This window comes from Chrysemys picta, chromosome 22 (genome assembly GCF_011386835.1).
Source record: "Chrysemys picta bellii isolate R12L10 chromosome 22, ASM1138683v2, whole genome shotgun sequence".
Taxonomy (NCBI): Eukaryota; Metazoa; Chordata; order Testudines; family Emydidae; genus Chrysemys; species Chrysemys picta.
Window position 1 is genome coordinate 19,120,597 of NC_088812.1, and position 23,134 is coordinate 19,143,730.

The 23,134-nt window shown below is 43.8% G+C and overlaps 1 protein-coding gene and 1 pseudogene across 1 annotated transcript in view; one reads left to right on the forward strand and one right to left on the reverse strand.

The window, feature by feature from the left end:
- The window catches only part of LOC135977030 (olfactory receptor 5AR1-like), a 127,333-nt gene that overhangs the window by 75,168 nt on the left and 29,031 nt on the right, over positions 1–23,134 (forward strand). The gene's annotated exons all lie outside the window — the stretch shown is intronic.
- The window catches only part of LOC135977067 (interferon-induced very large GTPase 1-like), a 36,241-nt pseudogene that overhangs the window by 6,776 nt on the left and 6,331 nt on the right, over positions 1–23,134 (reverse strand).

The window sequence follows — 23,134 nt, forward strand, 5'->3', positions numbered from 1 at the left end:
GACTGAGAGTCTGTCAAGACTCATAGAATCATAGGACTGGAAGAGACCTTGAGAGGTCATCAAGTCCAGTCCCCTGAACTCATGGCAGGACCAGCATCATCTAGAACATCCCTGACAGGTGTTTGTCTAACCTGCTCTTAAAAATCTCCAATGATGGAGATCCCACAACCTCCCTACGCAATTTACTCCAGTGCCTAACCACCCTGACAGTTAGGAAGTTTTTCCTAATGTCCAACCTAAACCTCCCTTGCTGCAATTTAAGTCCAGTGCTTCTTGTCCTATCATCAGAGGTTAAGGAGAACAATTTTTCTCCATCCTCCTTGTAACAGCCTTTCAGGTACTTGAAAATGGTTATCATGTCCTCTCTCAATCTTCTCTTCTCCAGACTAAACAAGCCCAATTCTTCCCTCACAGGTCATGTTTTCTAAACCTTTAATCATTAATCATTTTATCTTTTATTTCTTTTCCCCTTCCTTGTTGTCTTTGCTTTTTCTGTTTTCATTCCGTACCTCCTTTCCTCCCAGTTTTTACGTGCGTTTCCTCCACTTTCTTACCCCACAGCCCATTTCAGACCCCCCTCCCCGAGACCCACTCTCACTCCAACCCCCATCCTTTCCTCCAGCCTCTGACAAACCCATCAGTCACAATCCTCATCATTTCATCCAGCCCCTCAGTCATCCATTCTCAAGGAAAAGGGAGGTAACTAGCAGTGGGAAAGAGAGGAAAAGGCACTTTTCTCTCCGTCCTCCTTACTACACTGCTGGCCAACAACCTTCCCAACAACTGTCTCCTTTCTTCCCTGTACAGATGCCCCATATTTTCACTTGAAATATCTGGTTGGCCCAAATGGGGGGAGGGAAAGGGGGTGGGGGGAGAGTAGGTGTGGGGCAGAGGGAAACAGGAGGAGATGTTTAGGGGCTATAACGCCACCATTTATTTTGGGCAGTAGCTGCCACTGGTCCCAACGCTTTGCCACTGGCCTTCATGGGAACACGGATCAACTACAAGTTGTGGCTCAAAGCATCCCACTGACCAATACAGACCAAAGTTTAAGCAAAGGAGCCCCTGTGTTTCTGCCTCTAAGCCACTGACTGGGTTTCCATGGCATCCCTGTTTGAATCTGAGCAAATTTGTGTGCAGAATACCAAGAAAATTCTTCACTCTCACAAGCACCATTCACACCTGGCAGCACCAAGCTCTTCTAAAGGTGTTAACTCCCACTACAGAAGAAAAGGTGATCAGAGGAAATTACCTTTGGAAAGGTCTGTCTCCTCTGGCTTTTTGTCTTGTTGAATATCTAATTCCAGTTCTGGATTTACGACACCTTTTTCCCCCAGCTCTGGGGCTTGCAGAGTCTGAGATTCCTGATTTAATCCTTCCAGCAAGAAAACAAGAGGAGAAAAGTTATTTAGTGTCTAATTCTCTTCAATCCCTTCCTGTTTTCTGTGGGTATTTTATTTCATTCACTGCTCCTGCCTCTGCATTTCATTACATAGTTTCTATTTTATAATAGAAGATCTACTTATCCAATACATTGGTATGAAGCTTTGGATAAAAAATGCAATGGATTCAGTAGCATTCTGACCTCTTCTAAGGGAGATCAGGGGTTAATTCTTAGTCACTTTCCTTTCTGATCAGAGCCCCAGAGGGGAGCTGTGCACCTACTTATGGTTCTTGCTCCTCACTGTATTCTATCCCTGTTCTGCAATCAGTTCCCAATCAACTACACAATGTTATAAATATTGTCTTTGATTTCCATTGCTGTATCAGGTTACATAACCTTGGTGGGCCTGGCACCCTCAAACCATTCTAGCTAGAATCCAAAGAGATTCTTTGGGGGCATTGTGGCTTAGTTGGTGCCCCTGCCACAAAAACTGGGGGAACAGACATGTAAAAATGTGACACACCATTGGTCTTCAATTGACTTCACTTTTGGGTCCATCTCTAGCTCTCTTTCATTTTTGGAGGATTTTGCTTGTCCAGCCCCATGGCAAAAATACTAGATTCTGGGGCACCTTGGAAAAATGCCAGATTCCAAGGAGCTGGAATCAGGAAGTTTTTTGGGCTCATTTGGGCAAGTTCACATTTCTCAGTGCTATTGTTTCAGGCAGATGTCACTGCAACAGTTACACTCACTTGTACTTCATGCTATCAAGATTATCTCTGAAATCAAAAATGCTAATGTTAAAAAACATTTTTTTAAATGAACAAGTTCAGTTTCTGGATCAAAATTCTGTAGCAAAGGGTGAATTCTGTGACTGTAGAATCATGGCATACACAGGGCACTGGATATAAGCAAGGGAAGTTTGCCTTCTGTCCCTAACCATAACTATTGGATTCTCTGGTGACCTCCTGTGGGTGTGGACATCTCTACACCCATCCATAGTTTGATGGATACATAGATCCTGTGGTTAGATACAGTGTCACATTTCAAAAAGTTTGTTCTATGAAAGATTCTACAGGTTTGAGAGTTATCCCTTACACATAAAGGGCCTCATCCAAAGCACACTGAAGACAATGGAGATTTACTGATGTTGACCATCTGAAGATCTTTTTGTGTATATTTATATTCTATTGGTAAATTTCTATCAAAGGTTTTGTAGAATACACCACTATATCATAATTTTACACATGAGCAAAGAAATCATACAATAGCTGCCTGTGAACTGTATGTTTCAATTTCATCATTTTCATGCATTTGAATTCTCAGCCATAACTTTGCATTAACATAGGCTCCACCATTAATCATGTATCTATTTGAAAATTAGCCTTTGATCGATGTTGCGTGTACTAAATTTTTTCGTTCTGAAAGACAAAACAAAAACAACCAATAAACAAAAACAACAACCTACCACACTGAGGATGCTGTAAATCCTGATTTGTGCCCGGAAACATGGTTTCTAAACACTCCAGGAATTGCTGACAGGCCAGTGCTCCCTTTCTCTGGATTTGAATTAACAATTTTCTAATTTTCGCCTCTGTATCCGATATTGTGTTCATATTGTCATAGTCCTCGTCTGTGATGAGGGACTGAGCAAGTGACTCATCCAAGACACCACCTGGGTCATTTTGAATAATTTTAATCAGTTTACGTCGCTCTTTGCACATAATCTTCAAGGATTTCTCATCAGCGACCACTGTTACTGAATCGGGGGATCTGTAATAATGAAAAAATACAATGCTTTTTAGACAAGGAGCAAGAAATCACTTGTGAAGGTGACAGAATTAGATTCAGGTTAGTGAATAATCTGGGATTCTGCCTTCCTCAGTATCAGTTTAGGGTAGGCCTATACAGCTGTCAGTGGTGTGGCTGCAGCACTTGTAGACATATGTGAACTTTTTTTCCTCTAGTTCAATCAAATATCAATAGCAGTGAAGCCATAGCAGCATAGATTAGCTTTTTGAGTATGTATCTAAGGTCCCAGACTGCCGTCCATACTGCCAAGGCTTCGCTGCTACTCTTATTTGAGCTAGCTAGATCAAAGCTAGCTCACATATGTCTACATATTCACTTATTTATATATATACACACACATACAATTTATCTATTCTAGGCCTTGATGCAGGGTAGGGACTCTGGGGCTCCCTTTCCCTCTTCTTACTACTTCCAACTGGTAGGTGCACTTCATACACCCTCTGAGCTACCACCCTTCCTCCTGCCCCTGGTCCCTTGAGTCCTACCAGGGCCAAGGAGGGGCCAGGAGGAGAGAGGAGCTGGTCACTATGTGGGAGGAAGGTGTGCCCAGGAAGCTACTCACACTTCCACCAGATGCCACTCAATCCTGCCCCACTCTTACTACCACTACTTCAACCAAAAACAAGGGAAATTCACTGCTAAAACACTTCATGAACACAGCTCTACCTTTCCCTTGCACTGCCTTGCACCCCTCCAGATGGTGGAGGATGAATAAACATAAATCAGGCTACACAGAGTTAAGGTAATGTCTCCCACACTATATCCCCTCACAGCCTTAACGCTGCTTCCTTTGAATGATGCCCAGAAAAATCCCTCTGAGAGAGCAGAGGATTGTCTCCTTCCCAAGCATGTAGAGGATGGCAGATAAAGTGAAGAAGAGTAGTATGGAGGAAATGTTTAGGCCCTGGCTTTGACCAAAATAAAGGTCAAGTTTAGCCCAGGCCTAGCTAAAACAAGCTAGTTAGCCCAAAAATTGTCTTGTGGACAGATTTAAAGAGAGAAGCTTCTAATTAATAATACTGACAAATAGATTTCTGTTTGTTTTCTAAAGTGCTTGGTAGGTATGTTTCTTGGTTTTCCTTTTGGTCAGTCTGAGGCTGGCCTATGATACAAGAAGGGAGGGAAGGCCTTCTAGCTGAGACTCATCATGGAATAAGTAAAAAGAAGGGAATGAGGGTAATTTTAAAGCAGCTGGGTCTTGATAAGGAGAAGCAGAATTCTTCTTCAGAATGAACTGGACAGAATGTGGTTTAATGGAGATAAGGACAAGAAAATATCAAGAACCCTGCTAGAGAGGGGGGGATATTATTTTAACTTTGACCTATCCAAACTGGGGATTAATATGGTTGCTTTTCTCCACTGGAGAAAAGGGAATGTTTTGTGTGTGAAGCCAGGTACCGACTCTGTGAATTTCACTGCCTTTGGTTTAATATCCTCAAGTTAGAGAAGCTGTTCGTTTTGCATCCATTGCAAAGGACACCAAAGGAGTTTTCAGACAGGTGTCAATTTTGTATGTGTATACACTGAAATAAGTAACAAATATTAGATATTTTATATAAAATATACAGGATGAATAGGGAGTTAGTGGGGGTTGGCAACATCTAAACCAGGGATCGGCAACCTTTGGCACGCAGCTCGTCAGGGTAAGCACCGTGGCAGGCCAGGCCAGTTTACCTGCCGCGTCTGCAGGTTCTGGCGATCACGGCTCCAGGCCAATGGGGGCTGCAGGAAACGACGCGGGACAAGGGATTTGCTGGCTGCCGCTTCCCGCAGCCCCCATTGGCCTGGAGCAGCGAACCGCCGCCAGTGGGAGCCGCGATCGGCCGAACCTGCAGACGTGGCAGGTAAACAAACCAGCCCAGCCCGCCAGAGTAGCTTACCCTGGAGAGCCGTGTGCCAAAGGTTGCCGATCCCTGATCTAAACAATATAGTGTGAATCAAACATTTTACAAGCAAATTCATAGATTCATAGATTCTAGGACTGGAAGGGACCACAATTAAAAATGTGTTTTCCATAAATATTTTAATATTGTCTTAAAATTAATTTTACTCAAGACTTCTTGAATAAATGTTAACAGAAAAAATCATGCAGAAGGGCTGCAAATACAACTGAATCAATATTACTTCTATTTCCTCACCTCTAACCAAGATTTGACATGGATACAACAATTTTCCAATGTGTGCTCTATGTAATATTATTTGATGTTTATGTGACTTTAAAAGAAGAAAGTTACAAAATTTAGAAGAATTATATGAAACATCAGTTTACTAATCATGAACATTCACTAAGACCTGGACACCCTTACTCGCACTGAGTAGCACTTGACTCTATGAGTTGCCCCATTGAAATCCATCAGACTATATAAGAAGCAAGGCACTACTCAAAGTAATAAAGGGGGCAGAATCTGTTCCTAAAGTCAGAAATCTCACCAACGTTAATTTTAGGAGGGATGCAACAGGGGAAGGAGCCTGCCATGCAAAGAACATAAGAATGGCCAAACTGGGTCAAACCAAAGGTCCATATAGCCCAGTGTCCTGTGTTCTGACAGTGGCCAGTGCCAGGTGCCCCAGAGGGAATGAACAGAACTGGTAATCATCAAGTGATCCATCCCCTGTCGCTCATTCCCAGCTTCTGGCAAACAGAGGCTAGGGACGCCATTCCTGCCCATCCTGCCTAATAGCCATTGATGGACCTATCCTCCATGAATTTATCTAATTCTTTTTTTAACCCTTTTACAGTCTTTGCCCTCATAACATCCTCTGGCAAGGTGTTCCACAGGTTGCCTTTGTGTTGTGTGAGGAAATACTTCCTTTTATTTGTTTTAAACTTGCTGCCTATTAATTTCATTTGGTGACCCCAAGTTCTTGTGTTATGTGAAGTAGTAAACAACTCTTCCTTATCTACTTTCTCTACACCAATCATGATTTTATAGACCTCAATCATATCTCCCCTTAGCTGTCTCTTTTCCAAGCTGAAAAATCCCAGTCTTATTAATCTCTCCTCATACGAAAGCTGTGCCACCTCCCTAATAATTTTTGTTGCCCTTTCCTGAACCTTTTCCAATTCCAATATATATTTTTTGAGATGGGGCAACCACATCTGCACACAGTATTCAAGATGTGGGCGTACCATGGATTTATTGGCAACATATTATCTCTCTCTTTCTTAATTATTCCCAACATTCTGCTCGCTTTTTTGACTGGCTCTGTACATTGAGTGGATGTTTTCAGAGAACTATCCACAATGACTCCAAGGTCTCTTTCCTGAGTGGTAACAGCTAATTTAGACCCCATCATTTTATATGTATAGCTCCTAAACCCTACAGGAATGGGGCTCTGCTTTATCTCCTTTATCATAGGAGCCGTGGATGCCGGTTGCTTTCTCCTGCAGGTCTACTTCTGTGCTTCTCTCACCTCTATCCTAGCCCATCACAGTCCAGAGAGTCTCTTCTATTTGGAACTCATAAGCTGCTCGACTACAATGCAAATACAAAACACAAACGCCCTATCTTTTTAATCTTTGCTGCACTGTTAGAATAGTTTCAGTAAAAGTGAAGGTGCTAAATGATTTTGTAACTCACTCACTCAGGGGACCTGATCTGGTAGGTGTGCTCAGAGGCATCCTACTGGATAGGGTCCCTCAGGTGAGTTCACACAACACAGCCTTTGGGGGAGGGGCAGAAGACCTCCTTTATCACTTTTTGCCCAGTGGTTGGGGTACTCACCTGGGATGTGGGAGACCTCCAGTTCAAGTCCCCCCCATACCTCATGAGGAGAGGGGACTTCCACAGGGGTCTCCCACTGCTCAGATGAGTGCTCCAACCACTCCACTGTGGGATGTTCTGATGTGGAGAATCTGTCAGTCTCTCCTGTTGAAGCCATTCTACTGTTCATTATATAATTAGTCATTTGGGCTAGAGAGTAAGCGAGTGGGAGAATGATCCTGTAGCCTGGTGGTTGGAGCATTCACCAGGGAGGTGGGAGACCCCAGCTCCTGTTCTAATGAGGGTTCATAGCTGAGACTCATGAATAGTAGAGATGGGCACCTCCCTGCAGCCTGCTCTTAGGCACCTATTTCTGGAGAGGGGTGGAGCTTAGCACACATCCCTCTCATGAGCATATCCCATTGACTAGCTGTAAGTGCTCCCCACCTAGTGTGCTGGCTTTTGTGACTCATAGTCTAAGGTAAAAAGCAACAGAGGGTCCTGTGGCACTATTAGTCTCAAAGGTGCCACAGGACCCTCTGTTGCTTTTTACAGATTCAGACTAACACGGCTACCCCTCTGATAGTCTAAGGTGCCCATCTCTCCCCATTCTTGTACAGGGGGCCTGGCGCCTAACCCAGACTCTGTGAATAACAGTGGATTCCAATGATTTTCTTGGTGTCTAAACGTTAGGCATCGCAAAGCATTACACCTTTGTGAATCTAGCCCCCTCTTTTCAGACACATGTAAGCTAACAGAGTAATTACCTTGTAGCTGAGCTTGTAAGTGTAGCACTGCTGCCCAGCTCTCCCGTCACTTCCTCTTCCATCGGCCTCGCTGCTGAGGTCTCACCAGTTGGTGCAGACACTGTGAGATAAAAGAGAACCATAAAAAAAAATCCATATGGGAGCAAACATGGAAGGCAAGAAATTAAAATTCCCCAGACAAAGGGCCTTGCTAAACTGGAGTGAAATTTGAAAATCCTCATTAGTAATCTGAGTGTTAAAGGCCTTGCAAGAACATTGGAATTAACAGAGAAAATGTCAGAAAGCTAAACAAGTCAGAACGGAGATTATAAAAATGTTACAGTTTTGTAATATTCAATAAAATAGATAAATATAAATTAAGGCTGACATTCCAAAAAATAACCCCCATATATTTGGAAGTATGGAAATTCACACTATTAGTCACCTGTACAACCTTCACTCAGCCTCATGGTAACACCAGTATTCTATCTTCCCTTCTATGTTCCTTTCATAACAAACTTGCAAAACAGCAGTGTTTCTATCCCTTTCACTTTTTGGAGTCATGTTCTTACATCAGAATCTCAGTTTTCTTTTCTTTTTTTAAATAAAAGTTTCTAGACTTCACGGTTGCAAAGAAAAGTTTGAAAACATGACGCCTAAAAGTTCAAAACCCAGAAGGCAAGTAAATAGATTTAATAAATTAATAAATAAATAAATAGAAATGCATTGCATTGCATTTGAAATCTCATATTTTAAAACCAATCTCATGTGTGGTGTGAGTAATATGAAAACAGTGTTAAGTTTGAATTAAAGCCTGTTTTTTCCCCTAAAATACTACATCTGCACCCATTGGGAAACCACATGTTTTGCAATTTGCAAGTTGCCATTAAAAAAGTGAACCATAGACTACCAGTTTACATTCTGTAACTGGAAGAAAGCTGAAATTGTGCCAATATTTTAAAAGAATAAACAGGGTTGACCCAGATAATTGTAGGAAGATTATGGAATGTCTGATATGGGACTCAGTTAAAAAAGAATTAAAGGAAGGTAATATAATTAATGCCAATCAACATGGGTTTATGGAAAATCAGTCCTCTCAAACTAACCTGATATCTTTTTTTGGTTGATAAATGTAATAGTGTTGATGTAATATACTTAGACTTCTACAAGAATTTGACTTAGTACTGCGTGACATTTTGATTAGAAAACTAGAAAGATATAAAATTAACATGGCACACATTAAATGTATTAAAAGATGGCTAACTGATAGGTCTCAAAGTGTACTAGTAAACAGAGAATCATCATTGAATGGGTGCATTTCTAGTGCAGTCCCACAGGGACTGGTTGTTGGGCCTATGCTATTTAATGAATTTTTATGAATGATCTGGAAAAAAAAACATAAAATCACTGACCAACTTTGCAGGTGACAAAAAATGGGGGAGTAGTAAATGATGAAGAGGAAAGGTCACCAATGCAGAGTTGTCTAGATCAGTGCTTCTCAAAGCTAGTCCACCGCTTGTGCAGGGAAAGCCCCTGGCAGTCCGGGCCCGTTTGTTTACCTGCTACGTCTGCAGGTTCGGCCGATTGCGGCTTCCACTGGCCGCGGTTCGACGCTCCAGGCCAATGGAGGCTGCGGGAAGGGCGGCCAGCACATCCCTCAGCCCACGCCGCTTCCCGCCGCCCCCATTGGCCTGGAGCGTCGAACTGCGGCTAGTGGAAGCCGCAATTGGCCGAACCTGCGGTTGTGGCAGGTAAACAAACTGGCCCGGACCGCCAGGAACTTTCCCTGCACAAGCGGCGGACCGGCTTTGAGAAGCACTGGTCTAGATTGATTGGTAAACTGGGTGCAAGCAATCTGTGTTTTAATATGGCTAAATGTAAATATAGACTGTGATGTTGCACTCCATATGTTTTATGGAAATATGCTTGTAACTGGAATACGCTTTATACAAAAGGTCTCTTGTAAGGTATCATTCCAAAGGTTATAACCTACTGAATATATTCCTTCTGTTTGTATGCATGTATCATTCTTGTATCTGAAGCTAGAAATATGAAGTAGAAGTCTGAGGTGCTATTGTAATTATGCAAAGTCTGGGCCATTAATGGTTGTTTAGAATCTTGATGGCTCCCATTGACCAGGACAATTGACGGTAAATGGTTTTTTTACCTGCTAGCCTTCCTGTGTATGTGTAGACCAAAGCAGGAAGAATGGAAACAAGAGATACCAGAGACATGTGACAATGTCACATGACACTGGAATACATCTTAATCATTATGGAAGAGGCAGGGGTGAGGACAAGCACAGACAAAAGGTTCCTGCCTTGTGCCAAAGCTATAAAAGGGGGTGGAGCAGGACAAAGAGGGCTGCCAGTCATGAGAAAGCCCCCGCTTATCATCTGAGATGTAAGCTGGAACTAAGAGACTGTACCAGGGAAAAGGATTGGGCCCAGACTAGGAAAGAGTCCAGTCTGTGAAGTAAACTTATTGGAACATCTTTGAGGGTGAGCTATTACCTGTAATCAGCTTCTTAATGTATTAAGCTTAGACTTGCGTTTTTGCTTATGTGACTTACTTTGTTCTGTCTATTACTTGAAACCACTTAAATCCTACTGTTTATATTTAAGAAAATCAATTTTGTTTATTAATAAACCCAGAGTAAGTGATTAATACCTGGGGGAGCAAACAGCTGTGTATATCTCTCTATCTGTGTTATAGAGGGCGGACAACATGCCCGCTACTCTGTGTCAACAACTTCTGTCAAGCCTGATATACTCACTACACCTAACACACTGTTGTCATGATATATACCCAAAAGGTATGTGCTGGAGTCAGAGTTGCTGAACCAGGGCTGCTAAATGCACACACGCTCAGTGCAATGCCTGTTTTCTGGCTGGGAATGTCCCAACAGGGAGTTACATTAGCAGAGCATTTTAAGTCGGTCAGGATTACAGGACAAGCAGTGACACAACCTCTCTCTGGGCTGAGTTGACCCCAAATGGTTACAACACGTTATGGGCATACTGGGGCATCGCTCAAAAAGAACAGCATTATGGCTATGTGCATGTTTAATCTTAACTTTGTAATTTCCTGAAGTTTGAGTTTCGCAGAACTCAATATTCCGGAAGCTACAACAATGCACCTTTAACTTTGTATTAACAAAGTTTCGCTGCCTAGTTTTTTAAACAAAGAGAAATGTTTATTGGTAGAGTTAGTCATCATTTTGATAGCTGTAGCCCTCACCTAGGTTTGCAGATGTGATGCTACAGTGACCAGGTTACAGCCAAAACCCCTAGCTTCTATATACTGATTTTCATCAGTAGCTTTCAAAGAATTGTACATCATTATGCCCATTTTACAGATGGGGAAACTGAGGCACAGTGAGGTGAAGAGACCTGCCCAAGGACACTCAGCAGGCCAGTGGCAGCAGTGGGAATAGTCTTAGTCCATTGACCTCTTCACTAGACCACACGGTTGCCATGTGATTCCTTAGCACTCATCTCCACTCTTGTATATTTTGTTATAATGGAATGAGAATAATGGTTGTGCTTTGAAATGTTTGCAGTGTGCAGTGACTAGTGTGTGTCTCTCCTTGTCACTGCTGCCCCACCATTCTTTGAGACATTCAGCCCCACACCAACATTTCCAGCTCCCTCTTCCTTTGTGACCCCATTAAACCATTACTTGCATTGTATAAGCCATTAATATGTTGGAAGTTGCTTCTTGTTGTCGCCTGCATGAACATATCACAGGCAGCAGCTTACTGGAGGACGACATACTACCTTGGTTATGTAGCCATAGCTACACACTGAGCTGGGCCCCTCACTTCCACTACCCATTCCCAGCTGGGACTCTTGCCTCTGCTTCAGCTAGGCTTCCCCAGCCATATCTCAGGTTCAAGCAGTCTGTCTCCCCTCCAAATGAGGCTCCTCCTTCACTCACTCTCACCAGACCGCTCCCCTCACTTCCGTCTGCACAGGGATGAATCAGACCCAGAACTGATCCCTGCAGAACCCCACTCATTATACCCTTCCAGCATGACTGTGAACCATTGATAACTACTCTCTGGGAGTGGTTTTCCAACCAGTTATGCACCCACCTTATAGTAGCTCCATCTAGGTTGCATTTCCCTAGTTTGTTAATGAGAAGGTCATGCGAGACTGTTTCAAAAGCCTTACTAAGGTCCAGATATACCATATCTACCACTTCCCCCCTATCCACAAGGCTTGTTACCCTCTCAAAGAAAGCTATCAGGTTGTTTTGACATGATCTGTTCTTGACAAATCCATGCTGACTATCACTTATCACCTTATTATCTTCTAGATGTTTGCAAATTGTTTCCTTAGTTATTTGCTCCATTATCTTGCCTGGTACAAGATAAGCTGACTGGTCTGAAATTGCCTGGGTTGCCCTTATTTCCCTTTTTATAGATAGGCACTATATGTGCTCTTTTCCCGTCTTCTGGAATCTCCCCTGTCTTCCATGACTTTTCAAAGACAATTGCTAATGGCTCAGATATCTCCTCAGTCAGTTCCTTGAGTATTCTAGGATGCATTTCATCAGGCCCTGGTCACTTGAAGACATGTAACTTATCCAAGTAACTTAACTTGTTCTTTCCCTATTTTAGAATTTGAACCTACTCTATTTTCATTGGCATTTACTACGTTAGGCATCCAAACGCCACCAACCTTTTTGGTGAAAACCATAATAAAGAAATCATTAAGCACCTCTGCCATTTCCACATTTTCTGTTATTGTTTTTCCCTTTTCATTGAGTAACGGGCCTACCCTGTCCTTGGTCTTCCTCTTGCTTCTAATGTATTTGTAGAATGTTTTCTTGCTACCCTTTATGTCTCTAGCTACTTTGCTCTCATTTTGTGCCTTGGCCTTTCTAATTTTGCCCCTACATACATGTGTTATTTGTTTATATTCCTCCTTTGTAATTTGACCTTGTTTCCACTTTTTGTAGGACTCTCTTTTGATTTTTAGATCATTCAATATCTCCTGGTTAGGCCAGGGTGGTCTCTTGCCACACTTCCTGTCTTTTTTACGCTGTGGGATAGTTTGCTCTTGTGCCCTTAATAATGTCTCTCTGAAAAACTGCCAGCTGTCTTCTATAGTTTTTCCCCTTAGACTTTCTTTCCAGGAGATCTTACCTACCAACTCCCTGAGTTTGCTAAAGTCTGCCTTCTTGAAATCCATTTTCTTTATTTTACTGTTTTCCCTTCTACCATTCCTTAGAATCATGAACTCTGTCATAATATCAGGATCACTTTCCCCCAAGCTGCCTTCCACTTTCAAATTCTCAACCAGTTCCTCCTTGTTTGTCAAAATCCAGTCTAGAACAGCCTCTCCCCTAGTAGCTTTCTCCACTTTCGGGAACAAAAAAATTGTCTCCAATACATTCCAAGAACTTATTAGATAATCTGTGCCCTGCAGTGTTATATACTCTAAGGTAAAGGTGATACTTGGACAAGTTATATTCTCAGGTGGTTTTATTCCAAGAACCCCAAATTTGTACCATTTTCTCACTGTAGAAATGCATTTTAGAGCAATGGAAATATTAAAATCATCTTCTTACTGAAAGGGCTGTATGTAAGGAATTCCTTCACCATGCTTCCCCCTCGAACTCTGTACCTGGCACAAATGAGAATCTTCAAGCCAATAGAGCGTGTCTGTGGATTTACAAGCACTTTGAAATATCAGCTTTTATACCAGAAGCTTTGTTTTGGGGCAAACATTCCAAAAGCAGAACTTCCAGCTGAAATGGGGAAAGAATTTAATGAGTAACACCTGTTCTCAAAAAGTTTCTGTGGAAAGTACTCAGAGTCTTAGTTCATAGGTGTGGCTCAGGCTCCAGAGAATAGCACCTTGATCCATAGGGGATTTCAGGTGACAAACACCGTGGCTTGAAACAAAACCCCAAGGGCATAGGTGCCAACTCTGACTACTCTGGGGCTGGAGCACCACAGAAAAAAAAATAGTGGGTACTCGGCACTCACCAGCCATAGTGGTTCCACAGCCCCAGCTGCAGACCAGCTGTTGGAGTAGCCCTGCCCCCACCGATCAGCTGTTTTGTGGCCCCTGGGCTGGCAGCAGCTGCTGCAGTAGGGACTGACCCAGCCCTGCTTCAGCCCTTAGTGGGGCTGCTCCAACCAGGGGTGCCTTAGGGTTGGGCAAGGATAGGGGGCATCAGGTTTGCTCTTCTCCACGGAGACCCTGCTCACCTGAGGCCAACCCGCCTCCTACCTGCATCTCCTGGGCAGGCTCCCTGTGTGGCTGCAGCTCCCAGGCTAGCTTCAACCACAAGCAACAGGTGAGTCCTGTCTGAGACAGAGGGAGACCAGCTGGGGCTGCCTACTGCTGGGTCAGGTGAGGGGGAGGAAAGTGCATGGGTGCATTTTGGGGAGGGGGGCATTGGTACCATACCTTGCCTTTGTTTGGGGGGAGTGGGCAGGTGCACATGGAGTCACTGCCACTGCTCCCCCTTTCTTGCAAGTGCGGAGCTGCTCTGCTCTACCTGGGTGGGGCAGGGGGTGTCTGTTCTCAAACGCGCCAGTTTTCTACTGCTGGAGGTCTGCTCACAGTGCATGCCCCAGCCCCAGATGGAACTCTTAAATGCAGCACAGTTTGAATGTGTGATGAGTTCTGTGCTTCTCCTAGCTTCTGCCCTTGAGGCAGAGAGTTTGTTTATAAACAGAGGCAGGACAATTAAGAGAACAAAACGCTTGTCATTAAATTAAATTAAGGATTGTTAAATGATGCTGAAAGTATTGCCAGGCACTCCAATTAAAAGATCAAAAACAAAGGGTAGGAATAAATGGTCAGTTTTCAAAATGGAGAAAGTTATTAGTGGTGTCCCCTAGGCTCTGTACTGTTTAATATAAAATCATAGACTCATGACTGGAAGGGACCTCGAGAGGTTATCAAGTCCAGTCCCCTGAATCCATGGCAGGACCAGCACCATTTAGACCATCCCTGAGAGGTGTTTGTCTAACCTGCTCTTAAAAATTTCCAATTATGGAGATTCCACAACTACCATGGGCAATATCCAGTCATTAACCACCCTGACAGTTAGGAATTTTTCCCCAATATCCAACCTAAACCTCCCTTGCTGAAATTTAAGCCGATTGCTTCTTGTCCTAATCTCAGAAGTTAAGGAGAATAATTTTTCTCCCTCCTCCTTGTAACAATCCTTTAGGTACTTGAAAACTTATCACATCCTCTCTGTCTTCTCTTTGCCAGACTAAAAAAAAAAACAATTATTTCAATTTTCCCTCAGAGGTCATGTTTTCTAGACCTTTAATCATTTTTGTTGTTCTCTGGACTTTCTCCAATTTGTCCACATCTTTCCTGAAACATGGTGTCCAGAACTAGACACAATACTCCAGTTGAGGCCTAATCAGCATGGAGTAGAGTGGAATAATTACAACACTCCTGCTAATACATTCCAGAATTATGTTTGTTTTCCCCCCCCCCCAAACAGTGTTACACTGTTGACTCATATTTAGCTTGTGGTCCACTATAACCCCTAGATCCCTTTTTGCAGTACTCCTTCCTTGGCAGTCATTTCCCATTTTGTATGTGAGCAACTGATTGTTCCTTCTTAAGTGGAGTACTTTGCGTTTGTCCTTATTGAATTTCATCCTATTTACCTCAGACCATTTCTCCAGTTTGTCCAGATCATCTTGAATTATAATCTATTCTCCAAAGCACTTGCAGCTCTTCCCAGCTTGGTATCATCCACAAACTTTGTAAATGTACTCTCTATGCCATTATCTAAATAATTTATGAAGATATTGAACAGAACTAGACCCAGAACTGATCCCTGCAGAACCCCACTTGTTATGCCCTTGTAGCATGACTGTAAACCATCAATAACTACTCTGGGAATCTTTATCTAACCATTTATGCATTGTAACGAGGTGAGTTCCTGTTCCCATTCCCACCCTGGAGAGGTTGAAAAAGCCCTGCAGAGGGCTGGGGCTGGCTAAGGTAAAGCCCTGGCTGATTGGGGGAAGTGGCTGCAGCTGGGGCCACACCCCGAACTAAGCCACTGGGCCGTATAAGGCCAGGGAAGCCAGAAACAGCAGTCTCTCCCTGACTTGAGAAGGAGATAGGCCTGGCTGCTGGGGAAATTCACCTAGGGGACCTAGAGGGAGGCAGGGCTGGAAAGTGGCCATAGGAGCTGGGAAGCTCTAGGCCAGCAACTCTCCAGACTGCAGGGCCTAGTTCTAGGCCCACCTAGGTATTGGGCTTGTAAAGGGGCAGCCTGAGGGTGGGTAAAGGCAGCCAGTCTAAACCCTTGTTGCCTGTGCTGATCGGCTGATAGACTGCAATCTGCCCCAGGGCATGGGGGCTAAACAGAGACTGGCAGTAGCCATGACTGAAGTGATGTGGGGATAGGGGGTGGGGGTTCCCCTGGGGTGGGGAAACCCAGTAAGACTGTGGGAGGGTTTTGCAGGAGGCAGAACCCTGAAATAAGGGCACTGGGGCCATGGGAGGGGCACTGGGGCCATGGGAGGGACATGGGGGGCCAATGGCAAGCAGATCACTGGCCTGTAGAGAGCCCTCTTGGGTCAAAGAGCTAATTTCCACGGACAACCAGTAGGAGGCGCCACAGGGATGAGTCTGCGCTGTGCTACATGCATCCACCTCATAATAGCTCCATCTAGGTTGTATTTCCCTAGTTTGTTAATCAGAAGGTCATTCGAGACTGTATCAAAAGCCTTACTAAAGTCAAGGTATATCACATCTACTGCTACCCCTTAACCACAAGGCTTGTTACCCTGTCAAAGAAAGCGATCAGGTTAGTTTGATATGACTTGGTCTTGACAAATCCGTGCTACTATTACTTATCACATTATCTTCTAGATGTTTGCAAATTGATTCCTTAAGTATTTGCTCTATTATCTTTCCTGGTACAGAAGTTAAGCTGACTGTCTGTAATTCCCTAGGTTGTCTTTATTTGCCTTTCTATAGATGGGCACTATATTTACCCTTTTCCATTCTTCTGGAATCTCTCCCATATTCCATGATTTTTCAAAGATAATGGCTAATGGCTTAGATATCTACTCATTCAGCTCCTTGAGTATTCTAGGATGCATTTCATCAGGCCCTGGTGACTTGAAGACATCTAATTTGTCTAAGTAATCTTTAATTTGTTCTTTCCCTACTTTAGCTTCTGATGCTACCCCATTTTCATTGACATTCACTATGTTAAGCATCCAATCACCACCAACCTTCTTGGTGAAAACCGAAACAAAGAACTCATTAAGCACCTCTTCCATTTCCACATTTGCCATTTACAAGAACTGGAAAATGTTGATGTCATATGAGGGCTGTGTCTCAGTACTTCATTGTTTAAAAGACTCTAACTTTGGACTAACCGTACCCCAAGACCTGATAAGACACAGCAAATTTCAAGGCAATTTAAGTATGCACATGGATTATAGAGCACATAAGAAATTTCAGCTGTTAAATAGTAAACTAGATGTGACATTATATGATTATAATATAACATCTCATTGAAGTGTGACACATGGCCAGAAAAGGGTTAAGCAAAATTCCAGGCCAAATGACCCAGAGTCAATGTATAGAGGCATGTGAGAACAGTATGCAAGTAATAATTAGGACCATTCAGTGCCACTTCAGAACTTTGACGTGCAAACCTGTCTTGTTAGAAATTAGAAGTAATACTAGTTGTGTCTACTTATATCTTATAGATGCTAACCAGATAAACAGAGAGTTCCTGTCTATCACTATAACTGTTGATTCAGAGATCAAAAGGGAATATTAACTTTTAGATGAATCTTGGGTGAAATAATGTCATGGTCTAGATGTCTCTTTAAAGTTTGTGATAAACTACTTAATGGATAAATTACCTTATGTTAGTTACCATGATGTTTGGGAAACAGACGGTTACATCAAAAGCCTATAGTTTACCCAGGACTGTATAAAAGGCCCTTGGGTCCTGATCCTGTTTATCTCTGATCTGCTTAAGGTTTCATACAGGGGAGACCTAAGCCATAAGGCTTGAGATCCCAATCACTGGCTGGATTTCACCCTGAAATGGACAGTGGACTATAACCTATGGACTATTTCTAAAAGAATTCTTTGCAACTACAAGTTCACCATCTCTGCTATGTATCTGAACCTCAAGAATTGAACTCATGTCTTTATGTATATTGACCATTTAACCAATATTCTTTTCTTTTTTAATAAATTTTAGTTTAGTTAATAAGAATTGGCCACAAGTGTGTATTTTGGGTAAGATCTAAGTTGCATATTGATCTGGGTGTGCGGCTGGTCCTTTGGGATCGGAAGAATCTTTTCTTTTATGTGATTAAATAAAATTTTCAGTAATCATCATCATATTTGACTTTGGTACCTGGATGGAGGCCTGAGGCTGGGTAGTTAAAGGGAACTGCATTGTTTGGACTTCTGAGTAACCAGTGAGGTAATAAAGAAGCTGCTTTGTGCTGGCTTGGAAATCTAAACATTGGAATATCCACCAGCTTTTGGGTGTTTGTCTGCCCCATTCTTTTTGCAGTTCACCCTAATTGAGTGACCTCAGCTGTCTCCCACCAGGACCGTGGTCACACTGAACAAATGCACAGTTTTGCCAAAAGAGTGAGGGGTGACCCCTTGTGGGGTGTGGAGGAATGTGCGGGGGGAGGGGGGCGAAGGGGGCAAGCATCAATGCCAGCCTGCGTGGGAGGGAGGGCTCAGGAGTGTGTCTCATGCCAGGCCAGCCCCGCATGGGTGGATGGCAGGGGACCTTTGGTTGGCCCCGCTTGCAGGGGTAGAGGGGGGCCCTTGAGCCAGCCATGTGCAAGGTAGAAGGGGGCCTCGGGCTGGCCCCATGCGGGTGGGCAGCAGAGGGACTCGAGCCAGCCCCACGCATGGGCAGGATGCAGGGAGGGCTGGGACTGACGGCTTGCACTGAAGGGCAGTCTTGGGCCAGCCCCGTGCAGTGTCCCATTTTCCCTTTGGGAAAATATGGCCACCCTATTTATTTATGTATGTATGTATGTCAAGTTAAAAATAGGTCAATTGAGAACTCAACATAAAATTCATAAAACAAAATGAATCAATATTATCTCCTTCCAGAGCTGCCAACAAATCTCAACCACCAATAAAACTCCCAGAGATCTTCCAAGGTCTATACCCAGGCCAGCCTTTGTCACAACCATCTATCTGTAAAAGCTCAAGGAAATAGCTATGTCTTGGCCACCCTGCCCTGGATCCCATATACCCCTATACAATGCCAGGGAGGGATCCTTACTCTGATGAACAGTGTGTAGCACTAGAGATGTATACACCTCTGCAGGCCCTGGAATCCTCACCCATTCTTCTTCCATAGTGGAAGAGCACCACCTCCCTCGCCAGAAAACCCCTGTGTCCAAGAGGCAGAGTCAACATTTGTATCTACTATGTAGGAATCCAGTCGAGAACAGATCCCTCCTATTCCGTGTTGCAGTAATTACATTCTTAGTGTGGAAACATGATTTTTAAAAATCAGAATCCATAATACAACTTACCCTGTACTGAGTATTGTATGTGCTGTTGGAAGTCAGGAAACAGGCTTTGTAAACACTCCAGAAATTGCTTACAGGTCAGTCCCCCCTTCCGCTGTATCATAACCAACAATATTCTTATTTTGTTCTTTGCATCCTTTCCTTTGCTGAGTTGATCGTAGTCCTGCTGTGTGATCACTGACTGGCAGAGCAACGTATCCAAGACCTTGTCAGCATCATTCTGAAGTAACTTGATGAGTTTATCTTGGTTTTTGTGTATCATCTCCAAGGCCTTTTCATCTGTGGTTACTGTTACCGAGTCCCATGGCCTGGAACAATAATTCACTTTTAATTTATATACAGTCACTATTGCTAAGGATTAAAAAAGGATATCTCAGTCAGCTGTAATGTTTTGGAATGTGGACTCCTTCAGTGATGAATAATAAGGAAGACAAACAGTTGCAGAGAGAAAATGGTCCTTTTCTAAGTATTTCTTCTTTTTGCTGGAATGATGTGGTGAGCTCACTGGAAGTGAGTGAAAAGGTGGCCATTCCGAGTCCCAGCAGCTCATGTATATTTTCCATTGTGATCAGTACATGCGGAGGCAGCTCTAAGGATATGCATGCCAGTCAGCTGTGAAGGACGGCAGATTTGCAGCGAGCTGGGATGTGACCCATGTCGCACTAACATGCCGCACCACAGACTAACTGTCCATGTGCACCCTGATGTGCATTGATAGTTCCTTAATGTCCTTTGAGCTGTTCCTTTTTGGAACAGGACTAGATCAAAGTTAATTAACGAACTGTTCATGCACGTCATCAGGGTGCACACGATGTGCACCTGACCCTGTGCACATTAATATATGCACAGAGACCTTGGCGTGGACCATGCAGCTGAAGGGCCTGGCCTGGACCCTGGTCACCTCTCCCTGAATGAGCATGAGAGGCCCCCCCAAGGTGGACAGCAACCAGGTAAGTGGCACCCCTTTCTCCCTATCTACCCTCAACCCTACACCTCCTGCTCCTCTCTGCCCCCCTTTTCTAACCCTAGACCAGCTGCCCTTGTGCCCCAGGGTGCTGCCCCCACTTCCTTAACTCTCCTGCCCCTCTAATCTCTGGCCATGGACTTACACTAAAAGAAGCATTCCAATCAATGGACTGAGGACCTTCCAATCTTTCGGAAGTCACCAGAGACCTTACAATCCAGCAGTTCATTCCATCACTGCTTCAAAACTGATACAAGAACTTTGCAATGAGTGCATGGATTTGTTTTCCTAGACCATTTTAACTCTTTCCTCTTTTTTTTCTTATAAATAAACCTTTAGATGTTAGATAATAAAAGATTGGCACCAGCATGATTATTGGGTAAGATCTGAGTTGTATGTTGACCTGGCTATATGGCTGATCTCTTCGGATTAGAAGAACCCTTTGTTTGATTAAACTGGTTTTAAATAACCAATCATATAGTCTAGTGTCTGGGTGGTGAAACAAGGGCTGGGATACCTAAGGAGACTGCATTTCTGACTTCTTGTTAAACAGTGTGGTGAGACAGAAGTTACTTTTGTTACTCCCACCTCATCTGTTTCTGATCCCCCAGGGTTCTGCCCCCCTCACACTATCTGCCCCTAGGCACTGTACCATTGCCTCCCTTCTCTCATGTCATGCTCCATCTTCCCTCTGTATCCTGTCCTTCCACCCCACTTGTCTTGTGATTGTACCCTGTTTTCCTAGTCCTGCCACCTATCTGTCCCCATTTCCTAGTCCCCCGAACCACATTTCTATCCCATTGCAACCTGAACCCAACCTCATCTGTCCTGGTCTCCCCCTGGCTCCCATCCTCACCTTGCGTCCAGACTCTAGTCCCCCTTTATTATTTTCCCATTGTTCCCCTTGCGTTGCATGGCTCTTCCTTCCCCAAGCTTCACATCAGGGACCACCCCGGCCTGGTGCAACTTCCCGTTGTGCCAGTCCTCCCCTCCATTACACCAGCATGAACCAGAAATGACTCTGTTGGACCCAATGGAGTTACCCCACTTTAAAGCTGGTGTGAGCAAGTGCAGAATCAGAGCCATTTTTCTCAGCCCTTTGTGAGCCAGGATTTGTTTCTGATGTGTAGAACAAGAGTCAGAACATCACAGCAATGACCCTGAGGAGACACTTTCCTCCTAAGACCTTCTTTTCACAAACGTTACCTTCTGGTTGGTGCCGCCATAGCCGTTCCACTGATGTCATCTCCCACAGGGTCCTCAGTCCTATAACTCAGCAATGCCATGTTAGCAGCGGGTGCTGGCACTGCATGATAAAACAGAACAAAATGCTCAGTGAGACATGGAGGGGTTCATAGGAACCATTGTCTGGATTGCTCAGTGCAAAGCATAAATGAGATTATGGAATGGGCAAGTCTACATTTTCCAGTTCATTGGGGTATTGTATACCAGCTACTATCGTACCCAGAGGGAAGATTGCAAGACAGATCTGGCTGGTTGAAAAGCAGGAGTGAAGCTTGATGGCCCTCATGTTCGAATGTTGGAGCTATCTCCCCCATGTTACACCACTGTATTGACTTGGAGCGCTCTCAGTGAGAGCAGAATGTAGCCCATTATGTGTAAGTAACCGTTGTCTGGTCCATCCCACTAGAAGGGAGGGAAATGATGATTGACAGTATGTCAAGAAGCACAGGGTCCCAGTGGTACAGCTAGAACAGCTGTAGTATCACTAGATTTCCTTCCTCAGCATAAACAACTTTAGATACATCAGCAGAAGAAAAGGGTCCTAGAGGACATGATACCTTAATACTAGAGGTTTCTACTCAAAGACAGAAAAACTCGTTTTGCCAGTTTCAAGCCCACTTTAACCTTGTGGGGCTGGAAGTCTGACTGACATTAGTGAGTTTGAGTTCTGCTTAAGCAAGATGGTGCAAAAGGTAGAAGAAAGAAGGGTATCCAGTTAAAAAGGCATATGAAAAATGCAGCAGAGGGTGGGAACAGGAAAACACAAAGATTATGAACATGGAGCCCAGGGATTGGGCTGTGATGGGGTAAGAAGAGGAGTTGAATAAACTCAGTTGAAATACTAGAGCACAATATTATACACAGGACTCCCACTTTTGACAGCTTTGCTCTTCTCTCTCTAACTCACAGCACAGAATTCCTATTACTCAGAAACACTGTTCTGAGAGGTGCGTCTCTTGTGGGAGCATGAAAGGGGATCCATACATTAAACTGCGGAGGAAAAATATTTGCCATTTCAGTCTGGTCTTGTGAAGCCAAAACAATTTCATGAGGGCTACCGAAAACTTTAGACTACACAAGATTCACTCATTCCCAGTGTAGATTCTGTAGTCACTGCCAGTTATTGGCAGTGTAGGGAGAGAATGGCTCATGCCTATTAATTAACATTGACCAGATTTGATGGCCTCCTCTGCATGACACTGGTTAAACTCCCATTAATATTTTTCTTATAGTTCTGGACACCTTAATACCAGCAATATGTAGGGCATATGGCTGGGATGATTTAGTTAGGGATTAGTCCTGCTTTGAGCAGGGGGTTGGACTAGATGACCTCCTGAGGTCCCTTCCAACCCTGATATTCTATGATTCTAGAAACTGAGGGAATACGCAGAAGAGCAGCAAAAATAAATCCTGGGGTTAGAGAAACTAACTGTATTAGGAGTCAGGCGTTCTTGGCTCTCAGTGCCATGTTGTAGGCAACAGGGCACATGGCTTCCTGAGAGAAGGGATGTGACTAGGACTAATAGATCTCATAATGGGACACTTCTGAGGAATATAAGGACTAATACCATACGGTAGCAGACTGTGGAGCAGTCTACCAAGGGAAGGGGTGAATGTCCCAGGCCTTGGAACATTTACACGCCACTGGAGGAGCACTGGAGGATAGACTAGAGGGAACACTGAAGCTCTGGACAGAGGGGCTGGGTGGAGAAGAAGATTGGACTCTTGTTAACTCTTTAAAAT